Raw genomic sequence first — 15,955 nt, 5'->3', positions numbered from 1 at the left:
AATCCTGACACTATTCATTGTCACGGTAGAAGAAGTACAGAGAAACCTGGTTTGACGTCTCAGGAGAACGATACAGGCCTGCGTTGGAGTGTGTATGTGATGGAGGGGGAAGCTGCCAGGCACCAGTGAACGGGTACAGAAGGGAAAGTTTCCCTCGGGGACCAAACATGTTCCTGGTTCCTTCGTTGGTGAACATGTACAGCGTCAGCGCTCCTGAACGGCAGAGCTGAAGGAGCCGGTCGATCTGAGCACTCGGTGCAGAAACGGCGAACCTCGCAGCTCCGAGACACCCGGACTCTGAAAGTTGATGCCGGATCTTTAATCTCTCCTCTTCCTCCCTCTCTTCACGGTCACTCCCTTTTGATGCCGCCATTGATTGTTTTTCCTTTCAGCTGCTAACCTTTTGGCCGGGTGTTCTATCAAACCGTGCCACATGTCTCCTTGGATTGAGTGTGTTTTCCGTCATATCATATTTGCGAGTCGCGTCACAGCCGGTCCGGGGATAAACAGCAGCATCATTGTTTTTGTTTTTCCCGACGCTTAACGCTGAGCGGTTGTGACTCAAAGCCTCCGGCCGAGCACCGGTCTGTGATAAGGTCAAGCCAATTCTTCAGCCACGGAGATCAGAACGACCATTTGCACACACACACATAAATACACACGCACACATCGCGAGTATTCAACACCTTTAGGCGACGCTGAATTTATTTACATTCATTCCAAAATCTGACTCATAGATGAATTTTGACAGAAAACATTAGTCCCCTCACTGTAACTCTTTAATCCAGATTTCTGCAGAACAAAAACACCTTTTTATTTAACTTGATTGTATTTAGTAACACTACAGACAACAGTTCAAAGGGTTGATATTTTGGTTCCTCACAGAATCAGGATGAGCACTATAACAGCAAGCCATCAGCAGGAGGACAAACTAACATGTAGAGCAGACTGGATGCTCATGTTGGCCAGTTCTGCTGCACAAAGAGAAGAAGAGCCGACTCGGCCGCCACAGACCAGTCGTACTCTGGTAACTTTCCTCTAAAACGTCAGAAGGATCCAGAGGTGAAACAGTCGTAAAGTTTCACTCGTATCTAATTGAAGATAAGGAAAACAACTCATCTTTACTCCTAAAATGATTGATATTTTGTGGCTGAAAACACTATTCTTTACTGAAAAAGGAAAAATATGGGAAGAGGTAAAAATTATTTTCCCCAAACACTTTTTATTGGTGCCCAAACTTTTCTTGCTGGGTTTATTTTCAGAAAATCAGACTTCCAATAAAACTGAGACGACACTTCAGACCTCAGTGTGATCAATACAAAAAAAAAAGTCTGACACTGTTATGGGAGTCAAAGCATAGACTATCTGCCAGCCAATGGATCCGGCCAAACTTGTCAACCCATTAGAAAGAGTCACATCCATAATAAAGGTTAAACACTTATATAAAAGTTTAAATAAAAATCAGGGTCCAAAAATGCCGTAATTTGCTGTTTGCAGACTGTCCTTGCAACGACCTGAACATTTAAGTTCACTTTGACTCAAAAACATGTTTTTTACCCATGAGTTCACTGACCTGCAAAACCACATTTTCCCCTTAAGTCCATGGAAACACACTCTGAACTTTATGAGGCAAGCCAGGCCAATAAGAGTTGAGTCTTAAGAGGCTTCAAACACCTCAGAGAGCAGCGCTACTCCCACACAGGTGATGTTAATGTGGCTCTTCCAGTGGAGTAATACCTTCCCGACACTTTACCCTTTCCTCTACCGTCACAACGCCGATCCTGACCTTTACCTAACTGTGCTCTTAACCATAAAACCACATGCTAATCCTGAAATAGACATAAAGAGGTGTTTCTGCCTGCGTTTTTAGACCCGACACGTATTTAAAAAGTAAAACACATGCTACACTTTTCCTGGAGAACAAAGCGACCCATGACCGTCAAAAAAAACGGTGGTTTGACAAACAAAAGCGTCACGCTGCTCTGCAGGATCCAGAAAGTGGCGGTCAGGTTCTTCTGCAGTCAGAAGGGAAAGTGTGGAAAGCTGGCAGGTGTCTGCACACTCTCCCTGAACTCCGCCGTCTCGCACACAGGAGGCCCGATCGGCGGCGTTATTAGTTTTAGCCGCTCGTTGAAGGTCTTTAAAATGTTTATTGCAGATTAAATAATGGGAAGGTGGTTCTGCCTGGTGGAGATACTCCTGGCATCGCGTGACCTCTCCGAAAATTGGCTGATCGGCTGTGAACCGTGCAGCATCCCGTCGCTGGCTTTGATTGGATTTAATTAGCTCCTGCTGCCGCGTGGAGAGCTCACTGAGAGGCTGTGGACATAAAGGAACACTACAATAATTAATCATCATTTATTTTATCATGTAATTAGCTGGCTGTTTGACTGCGGGTGAAGGATTTGCCAGGAGTTTTGGCGGCGCGGTCGGCTGTGGTTCACCGTCTTGTTTACCGAGACGCGGTGTTGCTGTTACCGCCGCCTTAATGAGCCGACCACGGCCTCGCGCGTCCTTTCAGCCACTAATGCTGCTTTAGTATCGCCTCGTTCAGCGCTTCATCTTTGTCCTTCCTATGTTTACATGCATGTGTGAATGCGCACAGGGTCACAGTAATACACTAATCACTGATACACATTTGGTTTATCAGTGATTAGTGGTCGTCTCCTGAGCATATTAGTATTAAATGCAGAGCAAAAGCAGCAGAGGAATTCCAGAGCTGCAGTGACAACCAAGGCCAGGAACGAGTCCATTCCTTCTTACCGGCAAAGAGGCCGTTTCAGCAGGTATGAGAGCTGTGGCCGCCGCATTTACGGTAAGTTATAGCAGATCGAGTGATTTAGGGAGGAGGAAATTGCCATGTTTGTTGAATCTGGTTTCTAATCTGCTGCTTGAAGAGGAGTCGCGGTATCGGAGCGGTTTAGAGTCGTTTGGTCTCACCGGAATAGAATCTCTGAAAAAACTGAGCAGTTGATTAATCTATCAGAAAAGACAGTCTTCTTTCTCCTCCTTCTGCCGTTGCATCTACTTTATATATGAAAACATTGTCAAAATTATTGAAATGATACAAAATTACCTGTCTGACTGAAACGTTTTGGCTCAATCGAGTTTTCCTGAAATCGAGTCAGATTAGGGTTCCAGACTCCAGATTGGTTTCTGCTGGAAAGTATAAGGGCAAAATATTTTCTCTCAATGTGACACTGTGGTTGTTTTGGTCCACAACTTAATGGTTTGGTTTACTGGCATAAACTACGACCTTTCATGAAAACCAGGTTGATAGATTCTCATAAAGCCTCCAGTCAGAAACCGTTACAGTCAAATGACACATCGGTACGACAGCCAGCGGCAGGTAAACTCCAGTGTCGTGTAATTTCAGGTTTGTCTTCATCTTGAGCCTCAGTAAACATCATGTCTGTCCTTCACCTGCACAAACTAATGTTTTGGTGAAATAATAATGTAAATGTGATGATCAGTTCTGGATGGGGAAAGGTTCAGTCATCAGACAGTCAGTCATGCTTCTTTAGATGTACAGCATCGCTTTTATTGGCCATAAAAATGGAAACCATTTCAAAATTCCTTCATGCAGTTGTAACCCAGGTTTATTTCATTGCTCAAGTTAGATTTTCAGTATTAATGAGGTTTTTTTTTCATATATTGTTTCTATCCCAGGTGCAGTGAATGCACCGCAGTGCAACAAGTAGTTTTGTCCTATGCACCTTGAATGCACCTCGTGCAGCTTCCGTCTTACTTTCGGTTCTGGGGGAGTCGGAGGAGACGTGACTTGGATGAATCTGTGTGTTTTTTGTTGGAACTATTTCAGTTTTTTGTGACAAGGAAGCATCTTTGTTGAGTCCGGGTGACGCCTTAAGCAGAGAGTTGAAGAATATTCCGGTGAGTGGCCGAAAATGTGTGTAAATTGCATCGTGTTCCACCATGAGGGAAAAAAAAAGGTGAAACTGAGTGTATGCAAACCTATTTAAAAAAAAACCAGTCGGGATATGTTCTTTCTTTTGCACAGAAATGAGGAAATGTGTTTTGACTTTGGTGAAATGTTAATTTCTGTAGAAAATGTACAAAGTAAGTTGTGCATCTAAACGTTTTTTTCCTGCAGACGCAATGCACTGTGGATTGAACCAACACACTGTGTAGAGTGACACGTGGGCCTGAAGTGACTGTTTTTTTTTGTGTTTTTTTATAGATAAAATGTTGTATTGGCCTATAATTGTGAAACTGGGGAACAAGAAAAAAAGAGAGATTTATTGGGAAGATGTTCTTTATTATTTTGTGACAGAGAATCAATTGTAAAATCTACTTGCTCATTCATTGATGGCTCTGCATGTTTTGTGCAGGCTGGTTTTTTTTGATATTAGATTGATAAGATCGGATTGAGGATCTGATCTGTGCTGTCCATGGGCCGGACTGCATCTGCGAAGACCACAGAGGATCCCAAATTCGGAGGTCACCTACTTCCCAGGAGGGCGGTAGGAGAGAAACCCAATTCATCATTTTCTTTGGGAGTGAATTTCCTTTTTTCTCCCAATTAATCTGAGATCTCAGACTCCCCCCCCCCGTTTTTTTTGAGTCAGGCCTGACTATAAAAATAGAGACTAACCATAATCAGAGAGACTGATAACAAAAAGAGACTGTGAAACTACAAGAGAAGGATCTGAACTGAAATGGACATTGTATCATCTGTTTTGTTGGTATATTTTTACGGTTGTATCATTGTTTTGTTTTGGAAGAGTTAAAAATCTGTTTTAATACATGTTCTATGTTTTCTTCTTACCAAAAGCAAGGTGTCGGTGTTTTCATTGCGGTTGGAGGTTTCTTTTCTTTCCCTCTCTAAGCGAGGTCGTCAGCGCCAATCTCCTTACGAACCTATTGGAACCCTAACATTTGTGTGGATTTAGATGGATTGGTGCTTCTGCGACACCACATTGATTTGATTTTTGATTCTGTAGACCACACAAAGAAGCAAGGGTGACACAGTACAAGAACCATCCAAAACAAATGTGATTAAAAAAATCTGACAGCTGATTTCACCTCTGGTGACACAGTCATCTTAATGTTGATCCTCTATTACTGAAAACCAGAGGATTGAAAGAAAGCCCCACACACAGCCGAGAGGTTAATCCCTTGAAAACTTTCTCAGTTTCTTCTGCTTCCCACAGAATTAATGAGGTGAACATGCACTCGTGGTGATTACATGATGTGACTGACTTTCTTGCTTCACTGTCGACACCGAGAAGAAAACAGGAAGTGCTGTTGTGGACTCATATCAACTCTCCAACACACCAGTCTGTAAACTGGAAAAACATTAAAACATGTGGGCCAACTCAGGCCGCTCACTACACTCATTCTTGGACCTGATTTATTGTTGCAGCCGCTGAGATCTAAATTCATTCAACTCCTGCAGGACCTGGACCGACCCACACATCTGCTGGTGTGGAAGTCGGTGTTACAGTGATTACAGAGTGCTTCAAAGTAACCATCGAGCTTATGTATTCCCGCCCATGCCTTATGACTACTGTTGTCTCATGAGAGGGCTCACATGCTGCCTTCTCAGGGCCAAGAGGCCCCCGACTTGGCAGAAAAGCCTCGTTCAGTGCATGAGCTTCTGGCTCAGAGTCTGCAGTGCAAGTCCCATCACTACTGAGAACAGTTTACAGAGTGACGCTTCAAGAGGAAATGCACCGTTTCTGAGAGTCAGAGGGGTGAAAATGCCAGCGTCCAGTCCACCCAGAGATCCCATCTGTCACAGCATGAAGAGGAAACTTTAAAGAGGAGACCGGGAACTGTTGTACACTTGTAATATTTTATCATAGAAACGTTGCAAACACTTCCTCAGTGTTGGAGAAAAAACACTTCCAGACAGACAACCAAGCTATTACAGTAACTGTCGACTCTAAAACTACCGAGTCCGGGAGAATCTGGACGGGGAGTCATGACGCTCTGGAGGAAAAAGTCCAGTTCACCACACATGTTCAGAACTAATTACTACGGCCATGGCACGCATGAAGCAATTCCAGTTTGGACCATCCAACGGACTGTACTCAACATAGTCCTAGGCTTTACTTCTTATTGTCTCATTCTCGCTGTTGCCAAAGCTGTCCGTCCCTGGGAGTGGGATCCCTCCATACTGTGGTTCTCACCAAGATTTCTTCTTTTCCCACTGGGTTTTTGGAGTTTTTTCTTGCCAGATGTGAGGGTCTAAGGTGGTGGTTGCTTCGTTTTGTCTCGTTACTGTGAATTTGACATATTAACATTATGCTTATTCACTGTTTTTATTTTTACCAACCAATGTAACATCTTGAAGCCCTCTGAGGCAACTGTTGTTGTGATACTGGGATGTACAAAAATAAATTGATTGATTGATTGAGTTCAAACTGTCGTGTTTTCCCCCATTTACACGACAACAGAGTCTGGGCGTTTTCACAAAGTTCCACCTTGGCAGCAATTTTCAAAAAGTTGTCATATGAGTGGCTCAGAGCATCGTTCACACGTAAACGGACACACTAAATGCAACAGAGGTTCTCTGTTTCCACTTGAAAGCATTGTGGAGTAAAGGGAGGCGGCAACAGCAGCAACAGCAACTCAGGACTTTCAATAACTCCCCTAAAGAGGCTTAAAACTCACTTTCAGTTTTGAAATCAAATTTTTCTCCAGAAACTGTAAAAGCTGCTCTTTTAGGAAGTGGTGAAGATCAGAGGAGAGGCCAAAAGCCTTACTGACATTACACAAATTAATGGGTTTTTTTTATTTTTTAGGTCAAAGTAAGAAGGCTTTTAAACTACAGCGGGCCTGCTTTTATTCCAGACAGATGCTGGTGAGTGTGACAGTGTCCACCACTGTTCAGCGGGGTTCATGTAAATTTTCCAAGCTGGAACAGCGATTTCCCAGCTGTTTACGTGAATGCTAATCATAACCATTGCCTTTGCCTCATTAACATCTTCCCAGTCACTGTAATTGGACGCCGCTGGCTTCTTCCAGTGAGGACGGAGGAGGTGAGAAGCACCTCGCCGGGAGCAGCGACTTAAAGAGCTCCTCTCAAACAGATAGCGGGGATTGAAAAGGTTGTAGTTTCCCTCCAGTTAGAAATTCCTTTAGCATGTAAATGACAAGTCGATGGATTCAGTAATATCCAAGATATTCAAGAAGATACCGGGTTTGTCAGATTTAATGCATTAAATCATTACATGTGAATACAAAGAGAGCTGCTGCTGCACGTCTCTGGAATATTTCTATCTGGCAAATTCATCGGCACCAGCGACTCTGTGTGGAGTCCTCATGTCATTTCGTTTAAATGCAATGCAAGAAAAACCAACAGCACAGAGTGACGGTGGAAAACACTGCAGCAGACAGACTGGCATCACACTGGGAAGATGGATGAAGGATCGGGTGTGTGTGTCTTAAAACACCCTGGTCAACAAACACATGGACCTAGTCCTTTAAATGAGCTTTCATTTAAACTCTGGTGCACTATGGTTCAAATCCAACATAGTTGAAAGAGCCATAAGTAAACCAAACACAGCACGTGCTCCAATCCGCATGGTTCATAGCTGACGTGTGTGACGGAGGAATCTGAGATCTCAGCAGGTGAGGCTCAGGCCACAGTAATCCAACATGTACTGTGTGTTCAGGGAAGCACATACAGCAAGAAGATGTGCCAAAGCAGTTCTTCAGCATCGGTTTTGTTTACATTCTCAGGTGTGAAGTTAAGAAAAAAAAAGTGCGAGTGAGGATAATGATGAGGGTGCGTGAAGTTTTCTCTTTGTCCAAGTGTGAACTCTGCTGAAAGGCTGCTGTGTGATGGCAACCCAACTTCTGGAGGACTCGGTGTTCTGCACTGTATACAAAAGACTTGATAACGACACAAACATACGAGGCCTTTTTATGCATCAGGACCAGAATATGAGGATCTGAGAGGTCAGGAACACTGCGTGCCCTCCATTTATCTGTCCATTTCACACCCACTCTGCTCAGGTGAGGCCTCTGGACTCACTTACAAACAGCTCAGTTCTATCTCCAGTGAGTCGGACCGGTGAAATAATGCCATAATAACCTTTAAATTTAAACTTTACAGGTTTTCTTTGCTGTGGCGCTGGGCATACCTGATGAAAATATCTATATTTTCACAAAAACAAACAATTACAACAGAAAATGACTACAATCTACACATAAATTTTAATTTGAGCCACCACAATTAAAACATTTAACAGAAAAACAGTCTTCTGAAGAGTACAGAGTTAAAAGAAGAATTATGTCCACCAGTTTCGAAAAAAATCAAACTATTTGTATTTAAAGCATGATAATTCAGTGGACATGTTCTCTCGAGACAACATACTGCCTGGATTTGTGAAAACACCTGAGGCTGCTGTAAACTGTCCAAAAACCCTCTCGCATGGGCTGCTTGCTGGAAAATTAAAAAATGGATGAGTTTCTTTCTCCATGGGCATTTATATCTCTGAGCTGTAACTCTACTGCTGGGTGAACAGGAAGGAGCCACATTACTCTACTGTACTGCTGAAAAGATTAAACTTGAAAAGAAATTTGAGAAGAAACTGCGACCCCCTCCCAGAACCAGGGTTTGAATCCCTGTCTGTCCTCTAACCCCAACTGGAGCTGCAGAAAGGCTCCACTGCTGAAGAAACGCTTCTCTGCATCATGAAGCTGCTGGAATCAGGCGTCTGTGGTCAACATGAAGAAGAAACCCACCACAGTGGGTTTGATGTTTCTATCAGCTGATCCACCCGATGTGCATTACAGCTTTAATGAGGTCGTAAGCCGACTGGTGTCGGTTTAAAAATAGCCGTTGACTGGATGAGCGGAGAAAGAAAAGTTCTCCCAGTAGGAGACGAGTCCCTCAAGCATTCGTGACAAGAATCAACTCACACAAGCTCAAGCAGAGAAGCTGAAAACTCTGAGGGATTGTCAGCATTTCTTTACTTGCTGTGTGCTACGGGATCGTCTCTTGGTGATAGAGACAGGACGGAAAGATGACCGGTGGAAACAGTGTGGTTAGATCAACCCAATGGCCAAGGATTTTCATTTTAACCAAGAATGATGCTTTCCTTCTGTGTTTTCACCGTCAGTCATGCATTAATGCACAATCAATAATCATTAGAAGAAAAAACACGTCTTCCCTGACTTCCCTCACTTCTCGGTGTTGATTCGGCGTTCCCACCGCCGTGTTGATGCTGCTCTGGCAGCGTGTCAGTAAGTCCTGCAGCTGATTCCTCCGCCGGCCTGTTAGCATGACGTGAAGCAGCCAGCTGGCAGCCGAGACCCTCTGACTGAGAGGCAGCCAGGACCACTGCTGCGTGAGAGCGTGGACTAAAGGAGAGCGCCCGTGTTGTGTCTGGAAGGCCACACACGCTTCCTTAAATCGCTCTTCAAGACTGGGTTTACGAGGTCTGGAAGCAAACACTGTAATTATTTTATTGGTGTCAGCAGTAAGTAGTGTTTTATAAAATACAACCATAAGGAGGAAATGATGCTTTCTCTGGATGGACGGCATTTACCATCATCATAATGATCCATGTTTAAGCATGACACTCTGCTTCAGCTGGAAAAGATGCATCTATAACACATAAGATTGGGTTTTCAGATCAGAATGGTTCATATTAAGTCCCTGGTCACTTCACCATTACAACACTGAGATTTCACAACATGTCTACAGCTGAAGTCAAATCTCACTGCTGACTACAACCAACAGTCACATGAATTTATTACAACTCTATTTTTGGCATCCTGGAAAACTGGTTAAACAAGTAAATAACAAAATTTCATCTTCCTATTTCTTATTTTTTTTTAATTCACATTTGCACAGGTGGTTTGTTCAGATAATCCTCGGTATTGAATGGCTCCCACCCCGGGGTCTTGGACCCCCCTGTTGAGGCCATCGGAAATCAGAGACGTCACTCTGAAACATATTAAAACTGGCTTTTTGAATTCTGTATTTCCAAGAATCCAGAGCAAGCCTAGGACAGTGCAGACAGCCTCTATTTGAAAGGCTCCTCCTTCAGTGTGTTGGTGACAGTCGGAGAGTGTCTGCCACTGGTGGGCTTCACTGTCATGTTCTGAGATCAGAGGGAAGGTTCAGAGGCATTTATACAGGCAATATGTGGGTAAGCTCCAGTTCCCGCAATGACCAGTACTTGGAAGTGGGAAAAGTTAAATTTTCCGCAATGAAAAATTGTATCTGAAGGTAAAATGGGAAGTTTCCAGGAACTCCCAGATGCGGGAGAGAAATCACTCAGAGTTTGAGTGAAAACATAGAAACTGACTTGCTTCGTACATGTGGTGAGCCTCTAAGTTTTTTTTTTTTCTGCATTGTAAAAGCAATAATAAAAATGGCAGCGCTGACTGCAACATTCTCTCTTTAATCCAAGCGGATTATGCGTATCGGAACTGTCACACTTCATCTGTAACATCGGCAGCAGTTGTACTTCAATCACACCACAGTGAAATCAGTTCCGCTGTCCCACTACAATTTAACGGTTATTTTTGTTTCCAAATTTTCCTCAACAATCACTTATTTATTATGCAAATATATTCAGCAAAATAGCACATGGAAATGTATTTATGCAAATGATGTCCTAAAATTCATCCTAAGTAGGGTTAACATTCTTGGTGGCATTCTTGAGCCTTAATTAAGGAGCTACTTCAAATTCAAAAGCCCAAACTGGAGAGATAATTCAATGTCAGCACCTGTGTTGTGTTTTCCGAAGCACTGAAGGGCCAATTAGGAGCCCGAAACACTGGAATGACGGTTTTCTTATCTGTGGCCAAGTGTGTCAAAGCGGTGTGTCAATTTAGAAAACGCTCCTGAAAAATTAATGCCGACCATGTTATGAAGTACTGGGAACGGGAACGAGGAAGATGGTTTCTGTGATGTTTTATGCTGCGTTCATACGATATTTACAAAGACGTCAAAAAAAAAAAAAAAAAATCCTAATTTACACAAACCTGCATTAAAAACCTGGTTAAGAGCTGCTATTAGCATGTTGTGCCTATAGGGGGCAGTGTAATTAGGGCATAAAGTCATACTGGTCAATCAGCATGACTTAAATGTTAAACTCCGTCTCCGATTGCAAACCGATTGTTATGAAAATATCAAGATAAATCAATAAACCAAATATATTAGCGCAGGTAAAAATAACGTGTTGTGATTTTTTTTTTTTTCACTATGAGTTATTTTTGAAAGGCTTGGCCACCTCTGCCATCTCCTTTTCCTGTGGCTCATGCTGAGCTGCTACATACACATGAGCTAAACTGGTAAAGAAATTGAATTGTCCTCTATTAAATGAGCATTTCCTCCATAAGCAGTTACTGGATGCTTCTCTGCAAAAGAGTAAAGTGACATGAGCGCCATTTGTGAAGCAGCACACCGTGCATGAATGCATGTTATTGGTAAAGAAGTCATTTCAGTAAATTTAGCTGTTGTTTTTGGTCATAATAAAAAAACAGACTGTCCTTCTTATCAGCATCTCAACTTCTAAATGTTGGGTGGTTCAAATTTCAGAAACTGTTTACAATTAAATACACTTAAGCTAAAAGAATAAACCAATTCTGTGCATTAAATTGGTGATTTTGCATGCTAACTACAAGCTCACAAATGATGCAATTAATCACTATTAACTACAGTCAGATCTGTGATTATTCAGTTAAGAAGTTTGAATCAACTGACAGCATTAAAACATACCGAAGACTGACTGAAGCCAGAGAAATCAGGTTTCCACACACAGTCCATTCAAGCTACATGAATTCAAACTAACACATCTTTTTAAACTCAAAGAAACGTACGATCAATGGGAATACATTTATAAAATTGCAGAAAAGAAAAATTGCAACTGGCAGAAGTCAGAAGCACAAAAATCCAAAGAATAATCAGCAAACTGCTCCACTTCTGGAACACTGCTGGAGTTCGAGGTGGATGAAAACCTGCCAAACAGGTAAAAAGTGCATGTATACGGTCTGAAAATCAATTGCCGTCTCTGAATTTCCCGTGAGTGTGACCGGCAACCAGTCCGAGCTGCTTTTAAACCAGGGTCAGCTGGGTTTGGCGCCGGCAGCCCGGCGTTGAGTTGGCTCCGGCAGGCAGAAGAGATGAACTGAAGCATCCCCAGAAATGTGCGAAAGCATCGGGCTGTAATCACGACAGCGGCTGCTTACAGCGGACACAGTCGATAACCTCCCACGTCCACGTCCGGCCTTTCACCTCCGACCCCCGAAGCAACAGAGCGCGAGACGAGCAGGGACATTCATCCTGGAAAACGACTCCACTATTGATGTAGTCCGCTGAAACTGAGGTGGAATAAAAAAAGAAACGTTGACTGTAACTTCAGATTTATGTCGGAGGCAACGGGCAGCGCTGCAGCCGCACGGAGCCTCGTGTGCTTCCAGCCCTGCTGGTTACTGGACACTTTATGAGCTCTGAGCGACTGTGAAATGTTCAGCACAGGCTGGCACTTCTCTGACACAACTCACACACACTCCGTTAAAAAAAGGAAAAAAAAAAAAATGAAAGAAAGGACTTCTCTGAGAAATTGCCACTTTCCCTGCCGGACCGCACTCGAACCACCACACACACACACACACACACACACAGTCACAAAAGCACACACACAATCACATTCCCCCAGTGAGTTAACCGAGGGCGGAGGAGACTTTCAAAGATGTTTTTACGACTTCCACAGTCACAAAAACTCGCAATTAATCTCTTTCAGAAACAAGCATGAAGTCCATGAATAGTGTGTAATAATATACCTCAGGGGGGAACAAATTGTTGGGTGGGACCCGCGAGGTGTATTAGCTGTGTTTGAGGTCGAGAGAAACGCCGGCCAGATGGAGGGAGCCAAAAGAAAAGAGAAATCTGCTGACTACACACACACACACACACACACACACACACACACACACACACACACACACTCTTTCTGAATTTTCCATGTATATTTTTGTCTGGATAAATGTTTTGATCCCCGTCTGGTCTCCAGGAAGCCGATCCCAGGAAGGAGACGATCCGATAAGCTGGTAGCACATTCATTTCACCTGCCAGACGTCCCAGCTGACGGGACAGATTCAAGGCTTCCACTGTGTCTCAGTCTGTCCCTCTCACCGGCCGCTGACCCTCCGCTGAGCGCAGGATTCATACGATCCCTCCTCTGATCTTCGCCCGTCTTTACAGCCACGTAAACGACCATCAGGAGTCATTTAAAGGACGTGATCCCTCACAGGCTTCCAGGGAGGAGCCGCTGCAGGAAGCTCACTTCAGCTGACACGTGCACCGATGTTACAGACCCAAACATCGAATTGATTCTCACAGCAAGTCAAAAACAGTGATAGACATTTATCAGCCGGAGAGAAGGGCCGCCATCGGGAAACAGCTGGCTGGAGCTGATGCATCGTCTCATGTTGCTGTGTTACATCTGACTACTCTAACTGCAAGATTAATGTCTGTTTGACGGATTGTCTGCTGTATATCTGCATGCATCTCCAGAAGTGCAGGTAGCAGACCTTCAGACCAGTCAAACATTCGCAGAGCTCCTGGAAGAAGTTAGAGGATCATTTCCACTCATGACTTTAAAGAGAGCTCATTAACGAGTCAGGAGCCACCAAACTTAATGTGAAATAAATCTGATGTGGGTTAATATATCTTCAAGAAACTTACAGAAGTTATGCTACAGGTCTGTATTTCTGTTTGCAGCGGTCTGGATGTGGACGTCAAACAGAAAGCAGTTAAAAAGACGTCCAGAGAGAGATTCTTTAACAGTGTGAAGATGAACACAGTGCTGTTGGAGAGCGTGAATAATGTGCTTCTATAATAATGATTATGCTGTACATCATTACATTATTTTAACAAAAATCTGTCTTTTCAAAAGAGAATTAGTCTTATTATAGCATGAATTGATTATTAAATAAGTGGAAGCTAAGAAAAATTCTTGATTTAGTAATTATGCTTCTTCCCACTCGGTTCAATTTAACTTAATCTTTAATTGTCATTGTCAAAACAAATATAACAATGAAAGCATTCATTAGAGCATTCACAGAATCACATAATAATCCTTTCAGACGTGCAAACAGATTAGAATGTTGCGGTTAGTTATCCTCTGTTTGCTGGATTGTTCGGAACTGTTTACTTGTTTTTGTGCAAGTTCAAAATAAAAAAAAAAAAGGACAACGCTGAAAATGACTTCGTCACATCAAACCAGTGCCACAGTTTTCAAATGAAATAAGGACTGATACCTCGTATATGTCACAATATTCAAAATTCTAAACTGGAAGTAACTCTGCAGTGGAACGTCAAGCAGAACATCTCCATCCTGCCTGAGGTCAGAGGTCAGGTCTGATCCCACTGAGACGGTGACGAGTTCAGAGAGACGCACTGAACCCTGAAGCGGTTCTGGAGGCGAGAACAAACCAACATCGCTCCTGAATGTCGAGCAGCTGCTGGAAGGAGCTTCAGCGAAGTCGTAACATAATGAAACAGTGTGTGTTGATGAGGATAAACACACTGTGTTTGTCCATACGTCGGATTTAGATGACATTATGACCATTTCAAATCCTCCTGACCTGCCTTCAGGCTGTTTTTAACTGAATCATTTGATTACATTATTATCATTAAAACCATTTCCAGCGGTAACGGTACATAAACAAGATAAATGTTTATCTATTGCCTTGTTTACTCCTCGTCTGCAGGCTCTTGTCAATCAGAGTCCCGTCGAGGAAGAGAGGCCTGCCCTTCTATAAGGCTGAGCGATACGGAGACAGTGTTTTACAAATCCATGCAGACAAGTTAGACACTCAATATTCCCCGCGGGCGTATTTACTTTGTTGATTTTTTTTCCCTTCCACTTCTAATGTTATCTCACTCCTTGTCCACACTGCACCACTAGCGTTGCTGCACAGTGATTTTAAATAACAGTTCCAGCAGTTCCCCGCAGGAACTAAGAACAGAAGCCAGCAAACATGTTTTCTTTTGTGACAAAGTGTATTGATGACAGTGTTTGGACTGAAGCCAGTCTAAAGAAGAGCGTATGGACTGAGGAAATTCTTTATTTTTAATAAAAACATCTGCAAATGGGTGCAGCACGTGCATCAACCTTTGACCTCACAACCTCATTAACGAGACTGCGTGGCTCAGCGTGAACGGTGCGACGCTGAGCACTCTGCGGTGAGTGCATGATTATTTTCTACTGTCAGTGCCGTACGTTTGGTGGCTGAGATCCAGGCCGGGACTCCTCCTGGTTATCTCTCTGAAAGGTTTATTTATTCCTTTATCAGATCTACTGAAGTGCACATTTTCTTCCACTGGAGGTTTTGGTGACTGGCAGCATAAATAAAGTTGGGATCCCAACATTCCTGAGCGCAGTCACTGAAAAGTCACGCCAGCAAGAAAAAAGAAAAAGAAAAAAACACAGCTGATGGACGGATGGACAGATAGCCACAGGACAGACGCCTCCTCCCAGCCTTGCGGTTCACTGAAAACCAGGCGAAATGTGAGCTGCGGTCCGAGGGTCTCGCTGCTGAGCGGACGCGGCCATGCGATGAAGCCGAGGCTCGCGGACACGCTGACGAGCGAGGATGTTGGGTGTGATGGAGATCAGGCTGAAGGATTCCGGTCCCTACACGGCGGAGATGCAGATCGCGTCTGGCATGCGTAGAGAACATGATGTCTGTGGAGCGTTACCATCTCCCTGAGAGGGGGAATACTTCAAGAAGAAAGGCAGCTGAATCGAAATCCAGTGTCTTTCTTCTATTATTCATAGACAATGTTAAATGTACTTCGACCTTCCAAAAGGAATCGATTGATCGACATATCGTAAACTAACAGTAGAATTATTGTTCCTTCACGATGCTGCTACTCTACAAAAGGGTCAGAAAGTATAATTTCCTGAGCTTAAGCTGAAATTCTACAAAAAAAGGTTTAAGTAGATTAAAATTTCGAAGCGAT

At 43.3% G+C, this 15,955-nt stretch overlaps 1 protein-coding gene across 1 annotated transcript in view; it reads right to left on the bottom strand.

The window, feature by feature from the left end:
* LOC115395310 (cell migration-inducing and hyaluronan-binding protein-like) overlaps positions 1–15,955 on the bottom strand; it is a 184,731-nt gene that overhangs the window by 89,050 nt on the left and 79,726 nt on the right. The gene's annotated exons all lie outside the window — the stretch shown is intronic.

The sequence above is a fragment of the Salarias fasciatus genome, chromosome 1, assembly GCF_902148845.1.
Source record: "Salarias fasciatus chromosome 1, fSalaFa1.1, whole genome shotgun sequence".
Taxonomy (NCBI): domain Eukaryota; kingdom Metazoa; phylum Chordata; class Actinopteri; order Blenniiformes; family Blenniidae; genus Salarias; species Salarias fasciatus.
The sequence above is the reverse complement of the archived record's forward strand: the minus strand, read 5'-3'. Positions and strand labels throughout refer to the sequence as shown.